A 22860-nucleotide genomic window follows, 5' to 3' on the forward strand; every position below is an offset into this window, starting at 1 on the left:
TGGCCTGGGAAATCCCATGGACAGAGAAGCCTAGTGGGTACAGTCCATAGGGTCGCAAAAGAATGGGACACAACTTATGGACTAATGAACAATTGAAATACAAATGGAAACCCTTAACTAATCATATATCCAAATTTCTGACCACAGCATAGTTCTACTGTCCAGGATCAGCTGTACTCCAGGAATCCAGACAATGAAAGATACCTTCCTTTTAGAATTACTATACACCGCTGCTGGGCGATTCAGGAGATAAAAGTTTTCAAAAGCATTGCACACCAAGGCAGGACTCAAGGAGCCTTTTAAAAGTATGTTCTTATTTCTATGTCACATCAGGGGCTAACTCACACACTCTTGAGAAAGAACACCTGCGATAATTTCAATACGGGAAATGCATCTCCCCTGAAAATACTTCATTATATTGTCTCATTTTGTGAAGTGGGGCATGAGGTGGGGAGGGAGGTGATGCCAAGGAAAGAGCCTTCTTCTGAACCTGGTGAACACCGATTTGAGTGCAATTATTCCGGATCAACCAATGTCCATAGGAAGATTCAGTATCAGCTTAAGAGGGTCAATCCCCATCGAGAGAAAGAGAAATAAGTCATATAGACTGTCCAACTGCATTCTGATCCTGAAGAGGTGGGGGTGTTTGTGGAAAACAACAGTTCTGAGAGAGCTGGGATCCCGCTTGACTGAAGAGGATTGTGGTCCTGTGGCACTAACGCACACCTGGTCGGTCCTAGAGCGATAGACGTCTCCCTCTGTCTGCGTGTCTGTGCCTCTCTCTATCTCTCGCTCTCACGCGTTCTTTCTCAGGATCAGGTTCTCACTAGCGGAATGCCAATGCAGTGCTTCCCATCCTCAGGCCAGTCGAGAAGCCTGGAGTGGTGGGTCGGCCTCCCATCCTCAGTGTGTGTGGAAGAGAAGGGTAAAGACCACCGAGAGGAGGAGTTGTCCAGGGTCCTGTAGAGGCTACCTGCCCTTCGCAGGGGAGGAGTCTGTGGGCCTGGCTTTGACAGCACAAAGATGGGACATTTACCCCTCCCCTCCTCATAGAAGGACCTTCCTGAGTATTCCCTTGGTTGTGGTGGATTGAGAGAGAGCCCCGAGTGGCCTGAAGAAAAGCAGGTTGTCCCCTGGGATGGTGGCAGTAGGGCGGGGGTGATTCGGAGGTGAGAAGGTAGTGCCGGGCCCTCTGGACCGTGTGCCCCGAGGGCCTCTCACAGCAGCTTGGAGGCTAGGAGGGATGATCACATCCGGAGTCACAAGAAGAGTTGTCGGGTACTGGAGATGCCCTCACAGATGACACCTCGTGATGGCCGGCTCTTGGGGTTGGAGGTTGGGGGCTTCTCCCTGGTTGCCTGGTAATTTGTGTTGTCATCTGTCTACGTTAGGAGCAGCTGGTGTTACTTGACATTTTTTTTAATTAATTGATATTAATTAGAGGGTAACTGGAGAAGGCAATGGCAACCCACTCCAGTACTCTTGCATGGAAAATCCCATGGATGGAGGAGCCTTGTAGGCTGCAGTCCATGGGGTCGCTAAGAGTCGGACACGACTGAATGACTTTACTTTCACTTTTCATTTTCCTGCATTGCAGAAGGAAATGGCAACCCACTCCAGTGTTCTTGCCTGCAGAATCCCAGGGATGGGGAAGCCTGGTGGGTTGCCGTCTATGGGGTCGCACAGAGTTGGACATGACTAAAGTGAATTAGCTGCAGCAGCAGCAGCAGAGGCTAATTACTTTACAGCATTCTGGTGGTTTTTGCCATATATTCACATGAATCAACCACGGGTGTACATGTGTCCCCCATCCCGAACCCTCTCCTACCTCCCTCCCATCCCATCCTTCTGGGTTGTCCCAGTTCACCAGCTTTGAGTGCCTTGTTTCATGCATGGAACTTGGACTGGTCATCTATTTCACTTATGGTAATATACATGTTTCAATGCTGTTCTCTCAGATCATCCCACCCTCGCCTTCTCCCACAGAGTCCAAAAGCCTGTTCTTTATATCTGTGTCTCTTTTGCTGTCTCGCATATACGGTCGTCGTTACCATCTTTCTAAATTTCATGTATGTAGGTTAGTATACTGTATTGGTGTTTTTCTGTCTGACTTTACTTGGATAAAAGGCTCCAGTTCCATCCACCTAGTTAGAACTGATTCAAATGCATTTTTAATAGCTGAGTAATATTCCATGGTGTATATGTAACACAGCTTTCTTATCCATTTGTCTGCTGATGGACATCTAGGTTGCTTCCATGTCCTGGCTATTGTAAACAGTGCTGCGATGAACATTGGGGTGCAGGTGTCTCTTTCAATTCTGGTTTCCTCGGTGTTTGCCCAGCAGTGGGTTTGCTGGGTCATATTGGAGCTTTATTTCCAGTTTTTTAAGGAATCTCCAAACTGGTCTCCATAGTGGCTGTACTAGTTTGCATTCCCACCAACAGTGTAAGAGGATTCCCTTTACTCCACACTCTCTCCAGCATTTATTGTTTGTAGACATTCTGAGAGCAGCCATTCTGACCAGCATGAGATGATACCACATTGTGGTTTTGATTTGCATTTCTCTGATAATGAGTGATGTTCAGCATCTTTTCATGTGTTTGTTAGGCATCTGTATGTCTTTTTGGAGAGATATCCATTAATTTCTTTGGCCCATTTTTGATTGGGTCATTTATTGTTATTGAGCTGCATGAGCTGTTTGTATATTTTTTGAGATTAAATCTTTGTGATTTTTTTTCTACCAATGATTACCAGTAAGACAAAGGGAAAGAGTAAAAGCAAAACGTATAAAGACACTGACTGTATTTCTACCGATTGCAATTGGAAGTGCACCAGAGACCAGATGATCAGACTGTCAGCAAGGTGGTTTTGCACTGTACTTTATTCCACAGAGAGTAGTAGAGAAGTGACAGTGGGGACCTTTGCAGGGGGGAAAACATTTAGGGGGAAATCCCATCGACAGAAGAGGAAATGATTATCTTTGTGACTAGCTAGTTTCAGGAGAACTGACTTTTAATCACCGTTCCTAGTCATGAGACAGAAAAGAAGGAGTTGGATGGTCTGTGTCTGCCCTTTAATGACAAGGAGGAAGGTCTGTACTTGACCTTGTGGTAGGTACACCCAGGAGTCACTGGATAATTTGGACGAGTCTTACCGAATTCAGACGGGGAAGAGTGGTGCTTTGCATTAAGTCATTTTGGGGACATGAAAGTCCGCAGAGATTTCTTTACTGTGGGTTTTCTTAACAGCTCAGGTGAAGTTGAACTTTGTCAGCATGGTAAATATGAGCATCTTTCATGCCGGTCCCAGTAGATAAGTATAAAGGCAGAGAGGTTCGAACACCCCTCTCCTTTTAAAACTGGATTATGCTTGCTTTAAATGTTGTGCTAATTTTTGCTGTAGGACAAGGGTGAATCAGCTATAAGTGTATACATATATCCCCTCCCTCTTGAACTTCTCTTCTACCCCCGAACCCCACCCCTCTAGGTCATTACAGAGCACCAAACTAAGCTTCCTGTGCTATACAGAAGCTTGCCCTAGCTATCTATTTGACACATGGTAATCTGTATATTTCAGTGCTATACTCTCAATTCAATCCATCTTCTCCTTGCCTGCTGTGTCCATAATTCTCTTGTCCATGACTGAGACTCTAATCTTGCCCTGCAAATAGGTTCATCAGTACAGTTTTTCTAAATTTCCCATATATGTGTTGATGTAGGATATTTGTTTTTCTCTTTCTTATTTATTTCACTCTGCATAATAGGTTCTAGCTTCATTCAATTCACTAGAAATGACTCAAATTCGTTCCCTTTTATAACTGATGAATATTCCGTTGTATACATGTACCACAACATCTTTCTCCATTCATTGACAGACATCTATGTTTCTTCCATGTCGTGGATATTGTAGATACTGGTTCAAGGAACATTTGGGTACATGTGTCTTCTGAATTATAGTTTTCTCAGGCTGTATACCCAAGAGTGTGGTTTCTGGGTCATATGGTAGTTTTATGGGCTTCCGTGGTAGCTCAGCTGGTAGAGAATCCATGTGCAATGTGGGAGAACCCACTTCAAATCCTGGGTCGGGAAGACCCCCTGGAGAAGGGATAGGCTAGTCACTCCAGTATTTATGGGCTTCCCTGGTGGCTTAGACAATAACGGATCCGCCTGCACTGCGGGAGACCAGCTTTGGTCCCTGGGTTGGGAAGATCCCCTGGAGGACAGCGTGACAACCCACCTCGGTATTCTTGCCTGGGGAATCCCCATGAGCAGAATAGCCTGACGGGCTACTCTGGGGTTGCAAAGAGTCAGACACAACTGAGCAACTAAGCACAGCACAGCACATGGTAGTTTTATTCCCAGTTTTTAAAGAAATCTCCATACTGTTCTCCATAGTGGCTGTATTAATTTTCATTCTCACAAAGAGTATAAGAGGATTCCCTTTTCTCCACATCCACTCCAACATTTATTTTGTGTAGACTTCTGATGATGGCCATTCTGACTGCTGTGACAAGATAGCTAATTGTGGCTCCTGATTTTCATTTCTCATGATGAGCGAGGTTGAGCATCTTTTCATGTCTTTGTTGACAGGTTCCGTTTTTACTCTGGAAGAAATCGACACTTGAACATCACCGTATAGTTCTCAAAAGGTTTGTTTGTTTGTTTGTTTTTGGTAATCTAAATGAAGGCAAAAGGAGTCATTATCGCAGAATAGGATCATCATCCTCTTCAATTCAGAAAATTAAGTCAAGGAGAGTGTAAGTAACTTGCCCACGGTCACAGAAGGAATAAGTGGTGGGACCTTGATTCAAATCTAGGTATCTGTGGCTTCATCACCTCCCAGCTTGGCACCACAGGCTGATGGTTTCCAGATCCACACATCAGGCTCAGCACTCTCTTCCTGACTACAGACTCCCCTAGTCAACTAACAGGGCTGCAGGGAGACTGCACTCAACAAGTGCTGGGCAACTTCTGGGACACCGGAGATGCCTTCACAGGGAAGAGAAGTGAAAGACACGCTGGGTCCCACAGGCCTCTACCCACCCCCTGGAGGGAGTGAGGAGCTACAGGAGGTTCTAAAGGGGGCTGTTTCTCTCAGAGACAGGCTGATGGACTGCCGTTCTGCATGCATGTGACAAGAAACACTTGTTCCTTTGAGTTTATTTCTCTTTACGGTTGACAATACATACCACATGGTGAAAATACACAAAGCAGATATGTAAAACCAAGCAGATATATGGATAAGCAGATACATTCCCATTATACCGACGGAATACCTGACAGTAAGACAGCACTTCTTTGTAAAAGGAGAACATTTTCCTAGACTATAGCAATGAAACAGGAAATTAGCCTTTTTCTTAATTCTTAGCCTCATTCCCCCATCACAGATGAGGCATCATGGGCACAGAGAAGTAAGTTCAGCTCCCCCAAGTCGTTCTGATAGTACGTGTTTGATTCCCCCAGGCCAGGAATATTCAACATGTCCAAACTGCACCCATCCTCCCCAACCCCCGCGCCCCACACAGCTGCACCTCCTTTACTGTCCCCTGACTCTGTGCAAGGCAGCCATCTCCCCAGCTGCTTAGGCCAGAGATGCTTAAAGCCATCCTTGCTTGCTGCCTCTCTCTCACCACTCTCTCAATCATCAAGCCTCACCTCTTGGCCTCCTAAGTCTAAGTAAGATCCTGTTCCTTCTCTGCATCAGCACAGTGAGTTCCCTAGGCCAGGTCACCCTCATCTCTCTCCTTGACAAGCACCAGCAATCCTGATGCTTTCCAACACATGGTCTGTCCTGCTGCCTGAGGAAGGGAAGACTTCCTCAGTGCAATCTGGGCATGACACCCCTGCTCAAAACTCTGCAGGGGCTGCCTGCTGCTCTTAGGATATTGTCCAGCCTCCTTGACTAGGCACAGCAGGTCTTGTCTGCCCGCAAATGCCCGATCTTCACCAGACACCCTCCTTCTGCTCCACGCCCCACTTGATATTCCAGCCACCCAGACCTCTCTCTGTTCATCAGATGGCCGGTGTGCTCACACTCCTACTCCCTAGCCATCCCCCGCCCCCTCTCTCCCCCTCCCCACCCACCGATTTCACAATCTCACTCCTGCCTTTGCCTCCATCTTACATGCCCTTTCTCCCTCCTCATCTGCCTGATTCCTTCTTAGGTTCAGCTGCCAGGCTGGGTAGAGCAATTTCCATTTTTCCTGGGGAGAACCTGGGAGAAAAGTCACAGTTAACAGATTTGATATTTTTACCAAATGGAAGGTGGTGATTTCACTATGAATACCTGCTGCACGATGAGCTGATGCAAAATGCAATCTAATGGCAGAGTTTGTCTGGGAAAGGCTTCCTTGCTAAGCAAAGGATACAGACAGAAAAGCTCTCCTCGTGCTTTATATGGGCCCGTTGTTGTCTTTGAATATGGCCTTTTGAATTTGGTCACAGCGTTGGAAGCATAAAGAGATCCAGGGTGACCACCTGCTTCACAGTGAGCAGGGATAAGCCGAAGCATGGGAATTTCAAAATGTCACTTTACGGTGTCTGTGACCCAGTACACAGAACAGGACTTGAGGTGCCCTACCCACACACTGTGTGTTGATGAGATTTTCACTATTTTTCACTTTATAATGTTGAGTCCCTGTTAGGACGAGATGAAGTATATTGACACGTCCTCCCTATGCAGGGGTGTGATTTACTAGTCCCTGTGGTCATCAGGGAGGCAAGGACGAGCTGCCAGCTCAGTATGGGGACCCTCCTAGGGAATGTCACAGCACCTTCTTGCAACTCCTTAGGTGTCTCCACCTGGTGCCATCAACCCATGGCAGAAACTGCCAGTTCCTGTGATGGCCAGTGGAAGGAGCGACCCCACTGCTGCTTCTACCTGCTACAGATTCAACTGTGACGACTGACTTCCTTCACTACAACTCCTCTGAGCAGAACACACCTAAATATGAAATGAAGTGTGTGCCTGTGGTATGTAGAGCCAATTAAATAGTTGGACACAGCACCATTCCACCACCCCCACCCTAACCCTCACCCCAGCCAGAGGACGGTGTCGACTCTCAGGGGCTCTGGCATGCCTCCCTCCCCACTGATGTGTCCATAACACAGGGTGCAGTGTAAATGACTCACCTGGAGCCTACTTATGGAGCTTGTGGAGCCAGGTATATGGGGTTTTATTCCACACAGACCCAGAGGGGTAAGGATGAACCCCAGCCTTCTCACAGACAAGGAAACAAGTTGAAAGAGCTTAGGTGGCTGATGCAGTAAAAGCTGGATCTGGGAGTCACGCCCTAGTTTCTCTTGAGTGCAAAGCCAGTCTTCTCTGCAGTCACAATAACACGTGTGGCTTGTGTTTCAGTTACCGAGATGCAGATGTTGTTCCATGAGAGGAGAGCCATCAGTGTTCCAATCTCCTGTCCGCTTGTGAAACGCGGGTACCCAGTAAGGCAAAGCCACCCTGAAAGGTTCTAAGCCCCTTTGTGTGTGTGCCTTAGGAGGACCTGCCTTGCAGCCAAGAAACTGGAGTCCGGTGGAAGGAAAGGGTTGCTCCAGAGGCAACACCAAGCAGGACTTTAACTTCCCCTGTGGGGAAGCACGCTGCCATATCAGAGCGTCTGTGCAACCAGCCCCCACCCGTTATGTCTCCACCAGTCTGACTCTGTTTATCAGATATAAGGAATCGGAAGGCACGCCAAAGCACAGGAAGTGTTTTTAGTGGCTGTAAGACAGCACTGGAGACCACCCAGCTGCCATGGTGCTCTGGAGACAACTGGGAATGAAAGTCTGTCTGGCTCCACCTGTGTCCAGGTCTGTGCTCTTCTGCTCGTGTATGTGTAAACTGTGGAAGGTCAAAGTGCCACCTCAAGAAATCTCCCCGTACCCGCCCCCCGCAAATGTGTCCTGACTAGGGACCCACACCACATCCCACACCCGGACATTTGGCAGGGGTCAGATGCCCTCTTCTGTGTTCCCAGAGTTCTGTAATTTAAATCCTGCCATTGCTTTCATCACACAGCATGTGGCAGTCATCTGCTTGCAGGGGACAGTCCCCATTATCCCTAAGCACTCCAGCCGCAGTAGGAGGAGACATAGCGTCTGGTCCCTGCGTAGAACTATTTCCTCAAAGAATGAAGGACCGGGATTCAAGGTAAATTCTTAGAAAATAAAGCGTAGCTCTTCGTGGACCAGTTACTTTTGTGTTAATAACAACACAGGAGAATGGAGTAAGCAGGACATCTGTAGAATCAGATTCCCTTCCCTTTGGGGGCGGGGATTGGAGTGCATGTTTCATATGACCCCTAATTCTGGAAACTCCTGATCAAAGAGGGTGCAAGGTTCATTACACACGTGTGGGTCACTCTGTTGCCTCATCAGCCACAGTTGTAGCCTCACAGTAGAAGTGGGGTCAAGAACCTTAGAGCACCGGTCAGGTCACTGAACGTTTCCCAAGGCCCAAGTGGAAATGTAGGCCCCACAACTATGTGTCCAGACGATGGACAGTTGAATGACCTCAGGCTGCTAGTGGAGTCTCTGACACTGTGCCTGGAGCACAGGCGTCTATGGAGTCGGGGACACCAGTACAGGTAGGAAAGGCGTGTCGAGTCCAGGGGAGGCCGTCAGCCTCACTCGGAGCTGCCCCTCGTGCATCCTCCTCACTCCTTGCTTGCCCCACCTCAGCTGTCTCTGCTCTTTCCCCCTGTCCTGCCTCTGCCTCCCTCACAGGCCTGGCACAGGCATGTCCATCAGCACCTATGACCCCTGCTTGTCCCTGTTGTTTTGCCGACAGAGCAGACTCTTACCCAGTGCCGCGGTATATAGTCCCCACTTTCTGTTCAACTCTCACTCCCTGCTCCCAGCTGCCCTGGCCTCCTGGCAGTGTCTGCCCCCCGCATTTATCCCCACTGTTCCCTCTTCCGCAATATCCTGACCCCAGATGTCTGCTGTGCTGACTCCTTTCCCCCTTCAAGTCTTTGTTAAAATATCAGCTCCTCAATGAAGCCCGCCCTGGTTGCTCTGTTCAATACTGTGACTTGCAGCTTTCCCCCTTGCTGCCCACAGTACCAGTCCCTTACAGGACCTACATGTATCTGATCACAGCACCACCCCCTCCTAACACACTGTCGAATGCCCTGGGTTGTTATGAGGCAGGGTGTCTCCTACCCCTACCCCTTCCCCTTTGGGGACAGTAAGTCCAGCACAGGGTTTTCTGTGGGCTGGCCACTTGTATCCACCACAGAGAGCCAGGAAAAGCCTCGATGCATATGTGCTGCCTGAAGCAATGTGCCTGCCTCCCTGCTAGTCCGTGAGACCCCTGGGGGTCCTGTTCTTCTCATCCTTGGGGCAGGCCCTCCCTCCATGCAGGGAGAGGGCCTCAAGTTGCGGGTGCCTCAGTTTCAGCCACACCTCCAGCCCAGCAGCTCCATGACCCGGGACTCAGGAGTCACCTGGCTTCACTTCAAAGTGTAAACGCCTGTCTTTAAAGGAATGTAGGTATTTCCAATGTTTAGACTTTACTTTGGGCCTCAAGTTTTTTGGCACCCACATTGAGTAGCAATTGTTGTAGCCTCTGAAACACAAGTTCACAATTTTTGATGAATTTGGTTGTGCCAATGTGAAATAACGTGAAACATACTGGAGTGTGAAGTCAAGTGGGCCTTAGGAAACATTACTGTGAACAAAGCTGGTTGAGTTGACGGAATCCTGGCTATTTCAAATGCGAAAAGACGATGCTGTTAAAGTGCTGCACTGAATATGCCAGCAAATTTGGAAAACTCCGCAGTGGCCACAGGACTGGAAAGGTCAGTTTTCATTCCAATCCCAAAGAAGGGTGATGCACTGGACACCCAACACCAAATAATCCACCAAACTGAAACACTAGAGACTCAATAAATGAGGCAAGACACTGAAATCAGCTGAGATGAAATTCAAATACAGGCTGACATGCATTTTAACAGCTTTATAAGCTGCCATGGAGAAACCCAACTGCACAGAGCACTGGTATGGTGAACGCATACAGCCCTTTCACAATGTTCCATGCAGCCACCACAAAGAGACTTCAGACCATGGTACCCCGCATCCTACAAACCCCAAAGTTCACAGCCCAAGACACAGTAAACCCCTGAAGGTTTCAGCACCCTCAATCCCTGGTTCACAGGCTTATCTCCAGGTCAGAGATGGCACACTTAGGGTGCAGAGCCACCAAAGGCTCAGAGACCTCCCATGCTTTGTCAAATACACTTTGTGATGTCACAACCAAGGGTATGGACACCCAGGGTATTCACAGCCCCTGAAATCCCTACGTGGATCAATCCTAGTTGTGGACTTGAGGCTCTTCTAAGGACCTGGACATAAGGTGTCCAGCCTCCTGCCAAGACCTCCCACCCTACAAATGGTACCCAGATGCCAGTAAAGGCACATTCACTCACCTGCCCCACTGAGGCCAGTGTGAACTGGTGAAACACCTTTGCAGGGGTCTGTGGCAGCACCCATCAGAATTTACATTCCATCCTGCCCTCACCCTCAGCAGCATTTGCCTTCATGAAAGAGGGACAAGTGTCAGTCCTATTCTGTGATGCCTCCTTGGGGTTTAGAACAGTGTCAGGCACATGCACATAGTAGGTACTCCACAGATGTGTGTTTAGCCAAGGAAGTCTTTGATCCAGCGGTCTCCCTGCTGTGAATGTGCCTTAAGGAAATATTCCCACATGCTCAGAGATGTGTGTACAATGACAGCAAATTTCTAGGGGAAACTCTAGTGCCCATTGATGCTCAGCGACCATTTAAATTTTCATTAATTTTGTTCAACTGGTATTGTCATTTTCAATGTACAAATCTTACACCTCCTTGGTTAAACTAATTCCTAAGTTCTTTTTATATTGTAACTGGAATTTTATTACTTATTAGGAGTATTCACCACTAGTATGGAAATACAGTTGAGTTTTGTATATTGAAGCTGGTGATGATTTCACAGGTGCGTACACAGCTTTTTACATGTCACACATACCACGATAAAGTGGTTTAAGAAAATAAAAATGAAAGCAAAGTTAAGGTATGCCCAATTTAAAAAAAAAAAAAAACCTCAGGGAATGTGTTTGTAGAACTGGCTTACAAGAAAAATTAAAGGAAGTTCTTCATGCTATAATAAGTGAATTCAGAGGTTAATCTGAATCCATGTGAAAAAGCAAAGAGCACAGGTAAAGGTAATTATATGAAGAAAAATTCTTTATGGACACATATTTCCCTCCTTTCTTCCTGTATTTAAAAAGCAACTGTCTAAAACAATATCACATAATTTATTGTTGTGAAAGCAATAGTTGCTCAGTCATGTCTGACTCTTGGCAACCCCGTGACTGTAGCCTGCCAGGCTCCTCTGTCCATGGGATTCTCCAGGCAAGACTACCAGAGTGGTTAGCCATTCCCTTCTCCAGGGGATCTTCCTGACCAAGGAACCCACGTCTCCTGCATTACAGGCACATTCTTTACTGTCTGAGCCACCAGAGAAGCCCAATTATTGTTGGGCCAACAACATATGGCATGTAATATACTTGCAGTAGCAGCACAAAGAAGGTGGTTTGGAGCAAAGTTGTATTAGGTAAGGAAACAAATCTGGATGCTGTCAAATCCATACAAACATATGCAAAGTATCAGAAATCATGACAAAGAGGGTGATATAACAGAAGTTAATAGATACCTGATATCCTGCCGTATATCAGCTTTTCATCACATAATGTTATATATAATGTAATAATAATAAGAATGTATTAATGGGCTTACCCTTTACAGATTTATGATATATGTGACAATATGAGGAAAAGAGGGAAACCCGAATAGAGCAATATAGGAGTAATGTTTCTATATCTCGTTAGCATTTGTGTAAATTTCCAGCTGATTGTGATAAAGTAGGATGTTTACAATGACATACAGCTAAGGAAATAACTTAAATGTAGTGGAAAATCAGTAAAGAGTTTAAGAAGCTACATTAGAAAATATCCATTGGATGGAAAAGAAAGCAGTAAAATGAGGACCATAGAACAAAATGACATAAGACAGAAATATACATTGGCAGATGTAAGTCTGTATCAACATTAAATGTAAATAGATAAAACAATCCAACCAGAAGGCAGACATTGAGAGAACAGTTAAAAAAACATCCATGTCTATGTTGTCTACAGAGGACACAGTTTAGAATCTAAGATACACAAATTACCATGTATGTGTGTGTGTGTTCAGTCGCTCAGTCGTGTTTACCTCTCTGGGGCCCCATGGACTGTAACCTGCCAGGACCCCTCTTCATGGAATTTTCCAGGCAAGAATAGTGGAGTGGGTTGCTATTTCCTACTCCAGGGGATCTTCCAGAGCAAGGGATTGAACCTGAGTCTCCTGCATTGGCAGATGGGTTCTTTACCACTAGTGCCCCCTGGGAAGCCTTATATGACCCAGCAAGTCTACTCCTAGGCAGTTATCCCAAGAGAAATGAAAACATGCTCACACAGTGGCCTGCACTCAAATATTCCACACATGTATTCCTAATAGCCAAACATAGAAACAACCCAGTTATTCAAAAACTGGTATACAGATGAAAGAAAAACAAAAGAGTATACCTGTACAAAGGAATAATACACGATAATAATAAAAAAAAAGTAACTAATGCATGTAAGAGCAAGGATGCATCTCAACTGTGCAAATGAGAGAAACCAGACACAGAAGCCTACATATTACATGATTTCATGTCAATGGATTTCTGGAAACGGCACAACTGTTGCCACAGAAATGTATCTGTGGTTACCAGGGTACAGGAGTGGAGGAAGGAGTCAGATGGCAAATACCCCAAGGGAGCATTTTTGAACATTGAGACGTTTTATACCTTTTTATTGTGGTAGCATTTACACCACGGTATACATTTGTCAAAAATCTACAAATGGTAATACGTTAAAGTGTTGGCTTTTATTGTATATAAATTATACCACAACACTTTATTAAAGGAAAAGGAAATTTTAAGTATTTAAATACTGGTTATTGTATCCATGTAGACCATGAGCTGAAAAACATAAAAATCTAATTTGGAATTCTTCCCAGACCTGGCCAACTTCCAGAATTCACCATGACGGTTTTGTATTTTATGACAGGAAACTTGGTCTTAACCATGTTTACGATTCCCTCTCCCTCACCTCAAGTCCAAATTCTTGCTGAGTTCTGTCCATTTTACTTCGTAAACGTCTAATGCATCTACTTTTTCTAAAACATCTATTTTTGTGTCATTGACTACGCTAAGACCTCTGACTGAGTGGATCACAACAAATAGAGAAAATTCTTAAACAGAGGGCAGTGCCAGACTACTCGACCTGTCTCCTCAGAAACCTGTATGGGGGCCAAGAAGCAAGTGTTAGAACCAGAGTAGGAACAAATGACTGCTTCATAATTGGGGAAGGAGAACAGGAAGGCCGTGTATTGTCATGCTGCTTATTTAACTTATACGCAGAGTACATCATGCAAAATGCTGGACTGGATGACTCAAAAGCTGGAATAAAGATTGCTGGGAGAAATCTTGACAAGCTCAGATACACAGATGATACCAGTCTAATGGCAGAAAGTGAAGAGCGACTAAAGAACCTTAGGATACGGGTGAAAGAGGAGAGTGAAAAAACTGGCTTAAAACTCAACTATTAAAACACTAAGATCATGGCATCTGGTCCTATCACTTCATGGCAAATAGAAGGGGGTAAGTGGAAGCAGCCCATCCTAAAGGAGATCAGTCCTGGGTGTTCATTGGAAGGGCTGATGTTGAAGCTGAAACTCCAATACTTTGGCCACCTGATGCGAAGAACTGACTCATTTGAAAAGACCCTAATGCTGGCAAAGATTGAGGGCAGGAGAAGGGGATGACTGAGGATGAGATGGTTGGATGGCATCACCAGCTCAATGGACATGAGTTTGGGTGAACTCCAGGAGTTGGTAATGGACAGGGAGGCCTGGCATGCTGCGGTTCAAGGGGTCACAAAGAGTCGGACACAGCTGAGTGACTGAACTGAACTGAAGTGGAAGCAGTGACACATTTCATTTTCTTGGCTCGAAAATAACTGCAAATGGTGATTGCAGCCATGAAATTAAAAGACGCTTGCTCCTTGGAAGGAAAGCTATGACAAACCTAGCTTGCATGCATTCTCAGGCACTTCAGTAGTGTCTGGCTCTTTATCACCCCATGGACCGAGGCCCACCAGGCTCCTCTGTCCAGGGGATTCTCGAGATGAGAATACTGGAGTGGGTTGCCATGCCCTCCTCCAGGGGATCTTCCTGACACAGGGATTGAACCCATATCTCCTAAGTGTGCTGCATTACAGACAGATTCTTAACCGCCAAGCCCCCAGGGAAGCCCATGAAAATCCTGCTGCTGCTAATTCACTTCAGTCGTGTCCGAATCTGTGCGATCCCAGAGACAGCAGCCCACCAGGCTCCCCCATCCCTGGGATTCTCCAGGCAAGAACACTGGAGTGGATTGCCATTTCCTTCTCCAATGCATGAAAGTGAAAAATGAAAGTGAAGTGGCTCAGTCGTGTCCGATCTTCACGACCCCATGGACTGCAGCCTACCAGGCTCCTCCGTACATGGGATTTTCCATGCAAGAGTACTGGAGTGGGGTGCCACTGCCTTCTCCAATGACAAAACTAGACAACATATTAAAAAGCAGAGCCATCACTTTGCTGACAAAGGTCTGTAGAGTCAAAACTATGGTTTCTCCAGTAGTGATGTACAGATGTGTGAGTTGGGTCATTAAGAAGGCTGAGTGCCAAAGAATTGATGCTTTCGAATTGTGGTGCTAGAGATGAGCCTTGAGAATCCCTTGGACAGCAAGGAGAACAAACCCACTAATCCTAAAGGAAATGAACTCTGAATATTCACTGGAAGGACGGATGCTGAAGCTGCAATACTTTGGCCACCTGATGCGAATAGCTGACTCATTGCAAAGGACCCAGATGCAAAAAATTGAAGGCAGGAGGAGAAGGGGGCAACAGAGGCTGAGATGATTAGATAGCATCACCAACTCAATGGACATTAATTTGATCAAACTCAGGGAGATAGTGTAGGACAGAGGAGCTTGGCGTGATGCAGGCCATGGTAGTAAATAGTTGGACACGACTGAGTGACTGAACAACCACCACCACCTTTGAGCTTCCCTAAGGTGCCAGACGGAGAAGACAATGGTACCCCACTCCAGTACTCTTGTCTGGAAAATCCCACGGACGGAGGAGCCTGGTGCGCTGCAGTCCATGGGGTCGCTAGGAGTCGGACACGACTGAGCGACTTCACTTTCACTTTACTTTCATGCATTGGAGAAGGAAATGGCAAGGCACTCCAGTGTTCTTGCCTGGAGAATCCCAGGGAAAGGGGAGCCTGGTGGGCTGCTGTCTATGGGGTCGCACAGAGTCGGACACGACTGACGCGACTTAGCAGCAGCAGCAGCAAAAGCTGCCAGAGCCCCACTCTAAGCAGGGCGAAGAAGCTTTCTGTGGCTGTCTGTGGTAAAGGCCTAGACTTAAGTCTTCACACACTCCGTGCCCCCTGCTTAGGTGATGATGGGTCATTAGAATGCTCATCACTCCCTCCCAGAGCTAAGACCAGGGAGCCTTCTCACGACAGTAATGGAGCACCTACCCTGGTACAGAAATGGCAGTTGGAGCTGTTTACCCCCCTCTCAATGTGTTTTCTCCCTTTGCATTCATTTGCACATTTCTTCTTGAGTCACCGAATCCAACTTTGCTCATCCCCACCTGGTAACTGTAACAAGCTGCACCTGCATCTCTATCAGGGCGGGTGCACGTACCCCCTGCACTATGTATTTTCCTTCTCTCCCTTCAGAATCTCTAGACTCCCAGACACCACCCTCAAAAGGGGCAGTGATGCAGGGGAGGTTGTGACTCTCATCCACAGCCTGGGTCAAAGCACGGCTGTGTTATATATAACCTCTTTCACTCTTAGAATGAACCTTATCTTCTAGCTTTCCTCCTGCTTCTTGGCCACCCTGCTCACCGTTTTGCTTTGCTTTTCCCTTAGGTCCATTCCCTGTGTTTCTCCTTTGCACTTCTTTTCTGTTTATGTGTCTGTCCGGCCCACCAGTGTGATATTCCCATCATCCACCACACATCACTGGTCTTGTTATTTCAAGCATTGCAGACACGTCCTGAGACACGCTAGTAATCAATGTGTGTGTATTCAATGAAGGAATATTTTTAATGACTGACAGGAAAAGCATCTCCTCCATGTAGGAGTCGGTATATAGGCGTCATATTTGTAGCACCATACATAGTCTTGTGTGTTGTTCCAGACACTGTAGGGGTGTGACTCTGTCTTGGTGCCCTGGTGCCCTTGCATGGCCCCACTTAGGCTACGTAGGCAAGGCTAAACTGCAGGCTGGCTTGAACCTTGGCAGAGAACCTCCTGATTGCTCTTGCAGCAAGGGGGGATAAGCAGCCTGATGAAGAGCTGCTATGAGGCCATTTCTCACCTGCCTCCTCATCCAGCTGGAGGTGACACAAAGTTGTTACTCATCCACCTCTGGTTTCAGTTGAACATAGGATGGTCTCCCTAGCCCCAGCTGAGAGTACAGCTGTGAACTACAGAGCTGCTCAGTGCCATAGGGCACAACTGTGGGCTCCTTCCTGGCAGAGACCCACCACCTGTAGTGCCTTTACTGAGGCCGTCCAATTCAGTGGCAAACCGCGGGACTAGGGACAAGGCAACTGACACCAGGGTCATATTGCTTCTGCACTGTCTGTAAGGTAGAATCTGAATCCATTGGGGTTCATTGTCTCCTTACTGGCCAAGCCCGTAGGAGGTGACAAGCCAAACTAACAACTGCAGTGGTGCCCTGAGGCCCTGTAGCTCCTGCGCTGTGACTTAGGGACTGGCTGCCTGACTACGTGAAACATTCTGGTGTTGAGTTGTGTGATTTTGTGTGACCAGAATACTGGCTTATTTTCTTTGTCATCACACACAGCAAGGAGCACAGTTTTCACTACATATTATGACTTAGGGTAGCCTTGTCAGTCCTCATTAACAAACCAACCTTAGAATGGATGCCATGTCTGATACCAGCTATTGAATCTGCTATTGAATCAATATATTTATTTAGACAAAATATGTTTCTCAAGTCCAGTTCATTTTAAAAGTTAGCCTTATAGTCTAGTTGAAATTCAAAATCTGTATCACTTGTGAGAGAATTGTAATTGTAAAGGTAAATGTTTAAATGAAAAAATGGAGTAGAATAAGCCAAATCCATTTGCAATGTAATGCCTACTTCACATGTTATCTTGTTTATTCTTCATAACAAATATTTAGTGTAAACTTGTAAAATCCATTTTAGAAATAGGGTAACAGATCCAAAGGATGAAAATACCTTTCTCACTTTGACACAGTATGTGTCAGAGCCAGTACTGATACTCTTAGTTATGTCACGTGCTGTGCTTAGTCGCTCAGTTGTGTCCGACTCTTTGTGACCCCATGGACTGTAGCCCATCAGGCACCTCTATCCATGGGGATTCCTCAGGCAAGAATACTGGAGTCGGTTGCCCTGGCCTCCTCCAGGGGATCTTCCCGACCCAGTGATTGAACCCAGGTCTCCAGCACTGCAGGCGGATTCTTTACCATCTGAGCCACCAGAGAAGCCCAGTTATGTCATGTCATAGCCAATGAGGAGACAGAGCAGATAAGACTCAAGTCATTTTGTCTCACGAAGTTCCCCTCATTCCTTTCCCTTTTCTTCTAGCTAGGATCTAATCTTGTCAGATAGCTCCATGACCTAGGAGCTTTTCCACATACTTTTTGGTAAGGTGGGACACTCTAACTTAAGTCTCGTGGTACATTTGAACCTCCCATTTTCAGTCCTTTTGGACCTGCATTTTCATACCTCTGTAAGGGCACAACAGCTGCTATTTATAATCCCTTGTTATTCCTTAAGCAGAGTGCATTCTGAATAGGTCCTTTGTAGCAGAAATGTATTTTTTTGGTGGGTGAGGATGCAGATGGGGCCTCAGAGATGTAAGCATTTTGTTATTACGTAATAATAAGAATAGAGAGGAATCAGACAGCTGGAGGACTTCCTGTAGCTCAAATGGTAAAGAATCTGCAGGAGACCAGGGTTCGATCCCTGGGCTGGGAAGATCCTCTGGAGAAGAGAATGGCAATCCACTCCAGTATTCGTGACTGGAGAATTCCATCGACAGAGAAGCCTGGCGGGCTACAGTTCATGGGGTCCCAAAGAGTCGGACACGACTGAGTGATTCACACACACACACACACACACACACAGACACACACACACACAGGTGGAGGGCTTCTGAGATCTGGTGACTATCAAGCCAATAGAGTACATCATGGAGAAGAAAATATGTTTGTGGCTACTCTCTCCCTGTACCCAAAAAAACTTGGAAGGCAAGTCAGAAGTGTGTGAAAGATATGGTGTGGCATTTGCCATGGAATTTGACAGCAGTTTTTTTCCTGTCTCCCTACAACCTTTAACAATGGCTTTGGCATTCCATTTCTCTATAGGAAAATACAATCATATTAAGTTTTTAAAAAAATGTTTCCCTGTCAATGATTTCATCAGGGACACCACCATATGAGATTTGGGTGGCACATTTTGTAAACACATTTATTCAAGAGAAGACCAAAGGCTTTTATGCAATGTTTATGTGTAGGTATATATATATGTATGTATATTGCCATGGAATTTGACAGCAGTTTTTTTCCTGTCTCCCTACAACCTTTAACAATGGCTTTGGCATTCCATTTCTCTATAGGAAAATACAATCATATTAAGTTTTTAAAAAAATGTTTCCCTGTCAATGATTTCATCAGGGACACCACCATATGAGATTTGGGTGGCACATTTTGTAAACACATTTATTCAAGAGAAGACCAAAGGCTTTTATGCAACGTTTATGTGTAGGTATATATATATGTATGTATATGCATTAACATGTAGATTACACCTAAAGAATATGTTATGACCCAATTTTTTTAACTCTAGAAGTGCAAGGGTGGTTTAAATGTATAAGGTTACCAATGCATTTCACCACACTAATAGAAAAGTGGAGGAAAAAATTTTATGATCATCACAATTGATACATTATAATGTTTGATGAAAATTAATCTATATTCAAGACGGCAAACTAGGAATAGAATGGAACTTACTCTGATAAACTATATCTCCAAAAAACGCAACATAAACAGGTTGAAATGGAGAAGATTTTTCATTTCCTATTGGGAAAAATGCCAATTATCACCTGCTTTAGTCAAGACTATTCTGGCTAGGTTTTTTCAATGCTGCAAAATGAGGACAGGTTTAAGGTTTAAGCCAGTAGAAAGTATTGATATTCAAATATAATAGTATATTTTGAAAAGCAAAAATAATCTAGATCTAAATTTGTGGAATTAATATGCATATTTAGAGGAATTGTTGGACAGAAAATCTATATATAGATATTCTATCTCTACATACATCCTCAACTAGACAATAAAAATCACAAACCATCGATTTTCAGTAACATTAAATAGCCAGGGATATATTTAACAAAAATGTGCAAGTAGAAAACGAAACTTTATTTCCACAACTTTAGCAGTCAAATATACAAATAAGAACAGCATAAATCGTTTCAGTTTATCTTCTTTCAAGTAAATGGTTGCCCTTCACCTATAATACAAACATTAGAAAAGTTCCTCAGCAGAACTTTGATGACAGGAGAGGTATACAAAGCTCACTGCAGTTGTAGTTTTACAAAATGGACTAAAACAAGAACACTAAGGGCGACGCTTTGGCTTACCTTCAGTTAATCCTCTCGAGATTCTATAGACTTTTCAAGCATATTACCAGTATTGGTGATGTTTAGTTATTTAGTTACTGGGGTATGTTAAATAATACTTGTTTTTCTACCCTATTAGCCATTTCATCAATATTGTGAAAATATATGAGTTCCAGATTATACTCAGTTTTCATTCTGTAATATACTGTTAGTGTCTTGTTCATATTTCTTATTATGTATACTTGGGCTCTTTCCATTTTCTTCACAGTTATGTAAACTAAGAGGAGTGGACTAGCAGTTTGGGGTTGACAGATACAAACTATTACATTCAGAATGGATAAACAACAAGGTCCTACTATACAGCACAGGGAACTATGTCCAATCTCCTGTGATAAATCACAACAGAAAAGAATATTTTAAAATGTGTGTGTGTGTATATATATTAAAAATTATGGAAACTAGCACATTGTCTTTATTTATTAGTTGAGTTTATTTTCCTCTTCCTAACAATTCATACCTGTCTTTTATTAAGTATCTTTTCCTTTTTCCCTTAGGTTTATTCTGTTGCTCTTTTTCTTACCGTTTATGTTGGATGTAGGATTTTGTATTTATGTACCTAGTAATTTAGGTATTTTTCTTTTTAAATACCACACATATTTAGGGCTAAGATTTTTTCTATGAAAACATTTAAATCATGTTCTGTAGTTACTTGAACGTAGTCTGAAAGTTGAATTTTTGTCTAAATGTTCTAATGGAATGGAACAAAAATGTAAAGTGAAAATATTTAGAAGGCTAATACACAGTAAATTCTTCCCTAACTATGAAGTTCTTCCTTTAAAATCAGAACCATGCAATTCATTGTCAGCCATTGGGAAAACTCGTATGTGAAAGATACTAAGTTGATTACGCAGGAAGAACTAGAGTTGCAATCTTTGACCTTCAGAACTTTTTAAATTCATGTATCAAAGGAAAAATAACATACTCCATATGGTTAGAGACGATTATATCTCATGTATCAAAGGAAAAATAACATACTCGATATGGTAAGAGACGATTATATCATGAGGCTCAGATTTTTATTAGTTCTTTAAGAGTGAGAGAGGGATGTAGAGCAAAAACCATCATAGTATTGTAAAGTAATGATCCTCCAATTAAAATAGGCAACACCCCCGCCCCCCAAAAAATACCAAACATGGGGGCAGGTAGTGTGCTTAGCATATGTATCTTACTCACACCTGGCTTGAATATCACCGACTAAATGCACTCTCTCAACTTGATAAGCCACAGAAACAGGAAACTAGACTGTCTTTTGCCATTTTATTATTCTGTCATTGCATGCTTTACTGGGGAAAGGATTTAAAATCCAACTGTTTTTTTAAGAGCTAGAGAATTCAGAATTTGAGAGAATTTAACAAACATCAAGAAGAATGTTGGCTCATTTTCTTAAAAAAATTAATTTATTTATTTTAATTGGAGGCCAATTACTTTACAATATTGTGGTGCTTTTTGCCATACATTGACATGAATCAGCCACAGGTGAACATGTGTCCCCCATAAGAAAATGAAATCTCAATTCCCCTGTTATAATTTGACTCAAGATGATATTTTATGATAAATAAATCATAAAAAACAGAGTATTCTTGTATGCATTCCATCGAAGAGAATCAGGGAATGCAAAAATTAGCATTGAAAACTTAGCATTTTAGTGTATCTGTTCTGAATTCACAACTTATATGAGTAAACTTGAGTTTAGAAGTTAACGGATTTCACAGAATCACACATGTTATGTTAAAGCTTCTACTAGAACCTACTTGAATGCCTGAGCATATTTCATATAAACTAATATTTATTACAAATGCATGCCATATTTGCTACAAGCAGAAATTATAAAAGAACCTGAAAATTATTAGCTGTTGCTTAAAATACTAATACAAGAGAAGAAAACGGTTCCCTATTTTCAATTCGATATGGCTTTGATCCTCTCTGTTTCTTTATTTGAAAGTCTGTAAGTCAGGCACTCAGGCATCTGGGGTCTGAACTATCTTTCAAAGAATATGTGAACTCTGTTATTAAAATAATAGTAATGTTCCCTCTATATTAGTAAAGATATAATATTCTGAAAAAACAGAAACCACATAAATTACTTTCAGAATGGATGACGTACCTGCTTCTGGCATTTCAACAGGCTCTGTATTTGATGCAACCTCCTCCCTCACATCAGGACCATCTCCACCTTTACCCCCAGTCTTAGCCTCAGCCAATTCCTGGAGATCAGTTTCCAGGTGAGAAACTTTAACAAAAAATGTATCAATTCAGCTGTAAAGCATACAACATAAACAAGGGAATGATGATATTGATTCCCTCAGTATTATGAATTAAAAGTCTTAGGCTAGTATGGTAAAAATGTGATGAATGAGAACCTCAGGAGCATTATTCCAGGAATGTTTTGCTGGAGAAAAAGGAAAGCAGAATTTTCCGAATGCTATCACCATTTTCCTTTCCCAGGGTTGTCCTCAGACAACTTAGGTGCCCCCTTCTCTTTGTCTTGAAAACAAGGGAAAATTTGAGCGACCACACTAACCTGCAAACTATACTCTGCTCAGTTTTTTAGGAACTGTCTGAAGTCCTTTTCTAATGTTTCCTTTCCTCCTCTTACTGGTTATGTCTTAAGACATGATGCACACATATACTTTACCTCCAGAGGCATCCTTCTCCTTCTCTTCATTATGATTCACCGGATCCTCTCCATTTACTTCCTCCTTCCCAAGTGTGATATCCTGAATCTCAGCTGGCGGTTCCTCTTGTTGAGGTTGCTCAACACTGGGCTGCTGGTCCTAGTAGAGAGTGCATGCAAATAAAAACTTTTTGTTGTTAATACATCTAATAGCATAAATATACATAATACATAGATATATCTGAGCATAAGTAAACCTAACAACATTTTCCCAACACAATTCTATGTACTTACTTTTAATAAAGTTACTCTTCCCACAGAGAAGAGTTAGCTCCCATAAGAGTTACCCAGAAAGACTTTGGAAGTTATTTAAATCTATGTTGGGATGGA

General features: G+C 43.9%; 1 long non-coding RNA gene across 1 annotated transcript in view; it reads left to right on the forward strand.

The window, feature by feature from the left end:
- Nucleotides 1–6795: 6795 nt before the first annotated feature.
- LOC139181649 (uncharacterized) overlaps nucleotides 6796–22860 on the forward strand; it is a 168331-nt gene continuing 152266 nt past the window's right edge. The window contains exon 1 of the long non-coding RNA XR_011565434.1: nucleotides 6796–6972. This is a non-coding gene — a long non-coding RNA (uncharacterized lncRNA). The remainder of the gene's footprint in view (nucleotides 6973–22860) is intronic.

The sequence above is a fragment of the Bos indicus genome, chromosome X (assembly GCF_029378745.1).
Source record: "Bos indicus isolate NIAB-ARS_2022 breed Sahiwal x Tharparkar chromosome X, NIAB-ARS_B.indTharparkar_mat_pri_1.0, whole genome shotgun sequence".
In the NCBI taxonomy this organism is placed as follows: domain Eukaryota; kingdom Metazoa; phylum Chordata; class Mammalia; order Artiodactyla; family Bovidae; genus Bos; species Bos indicus.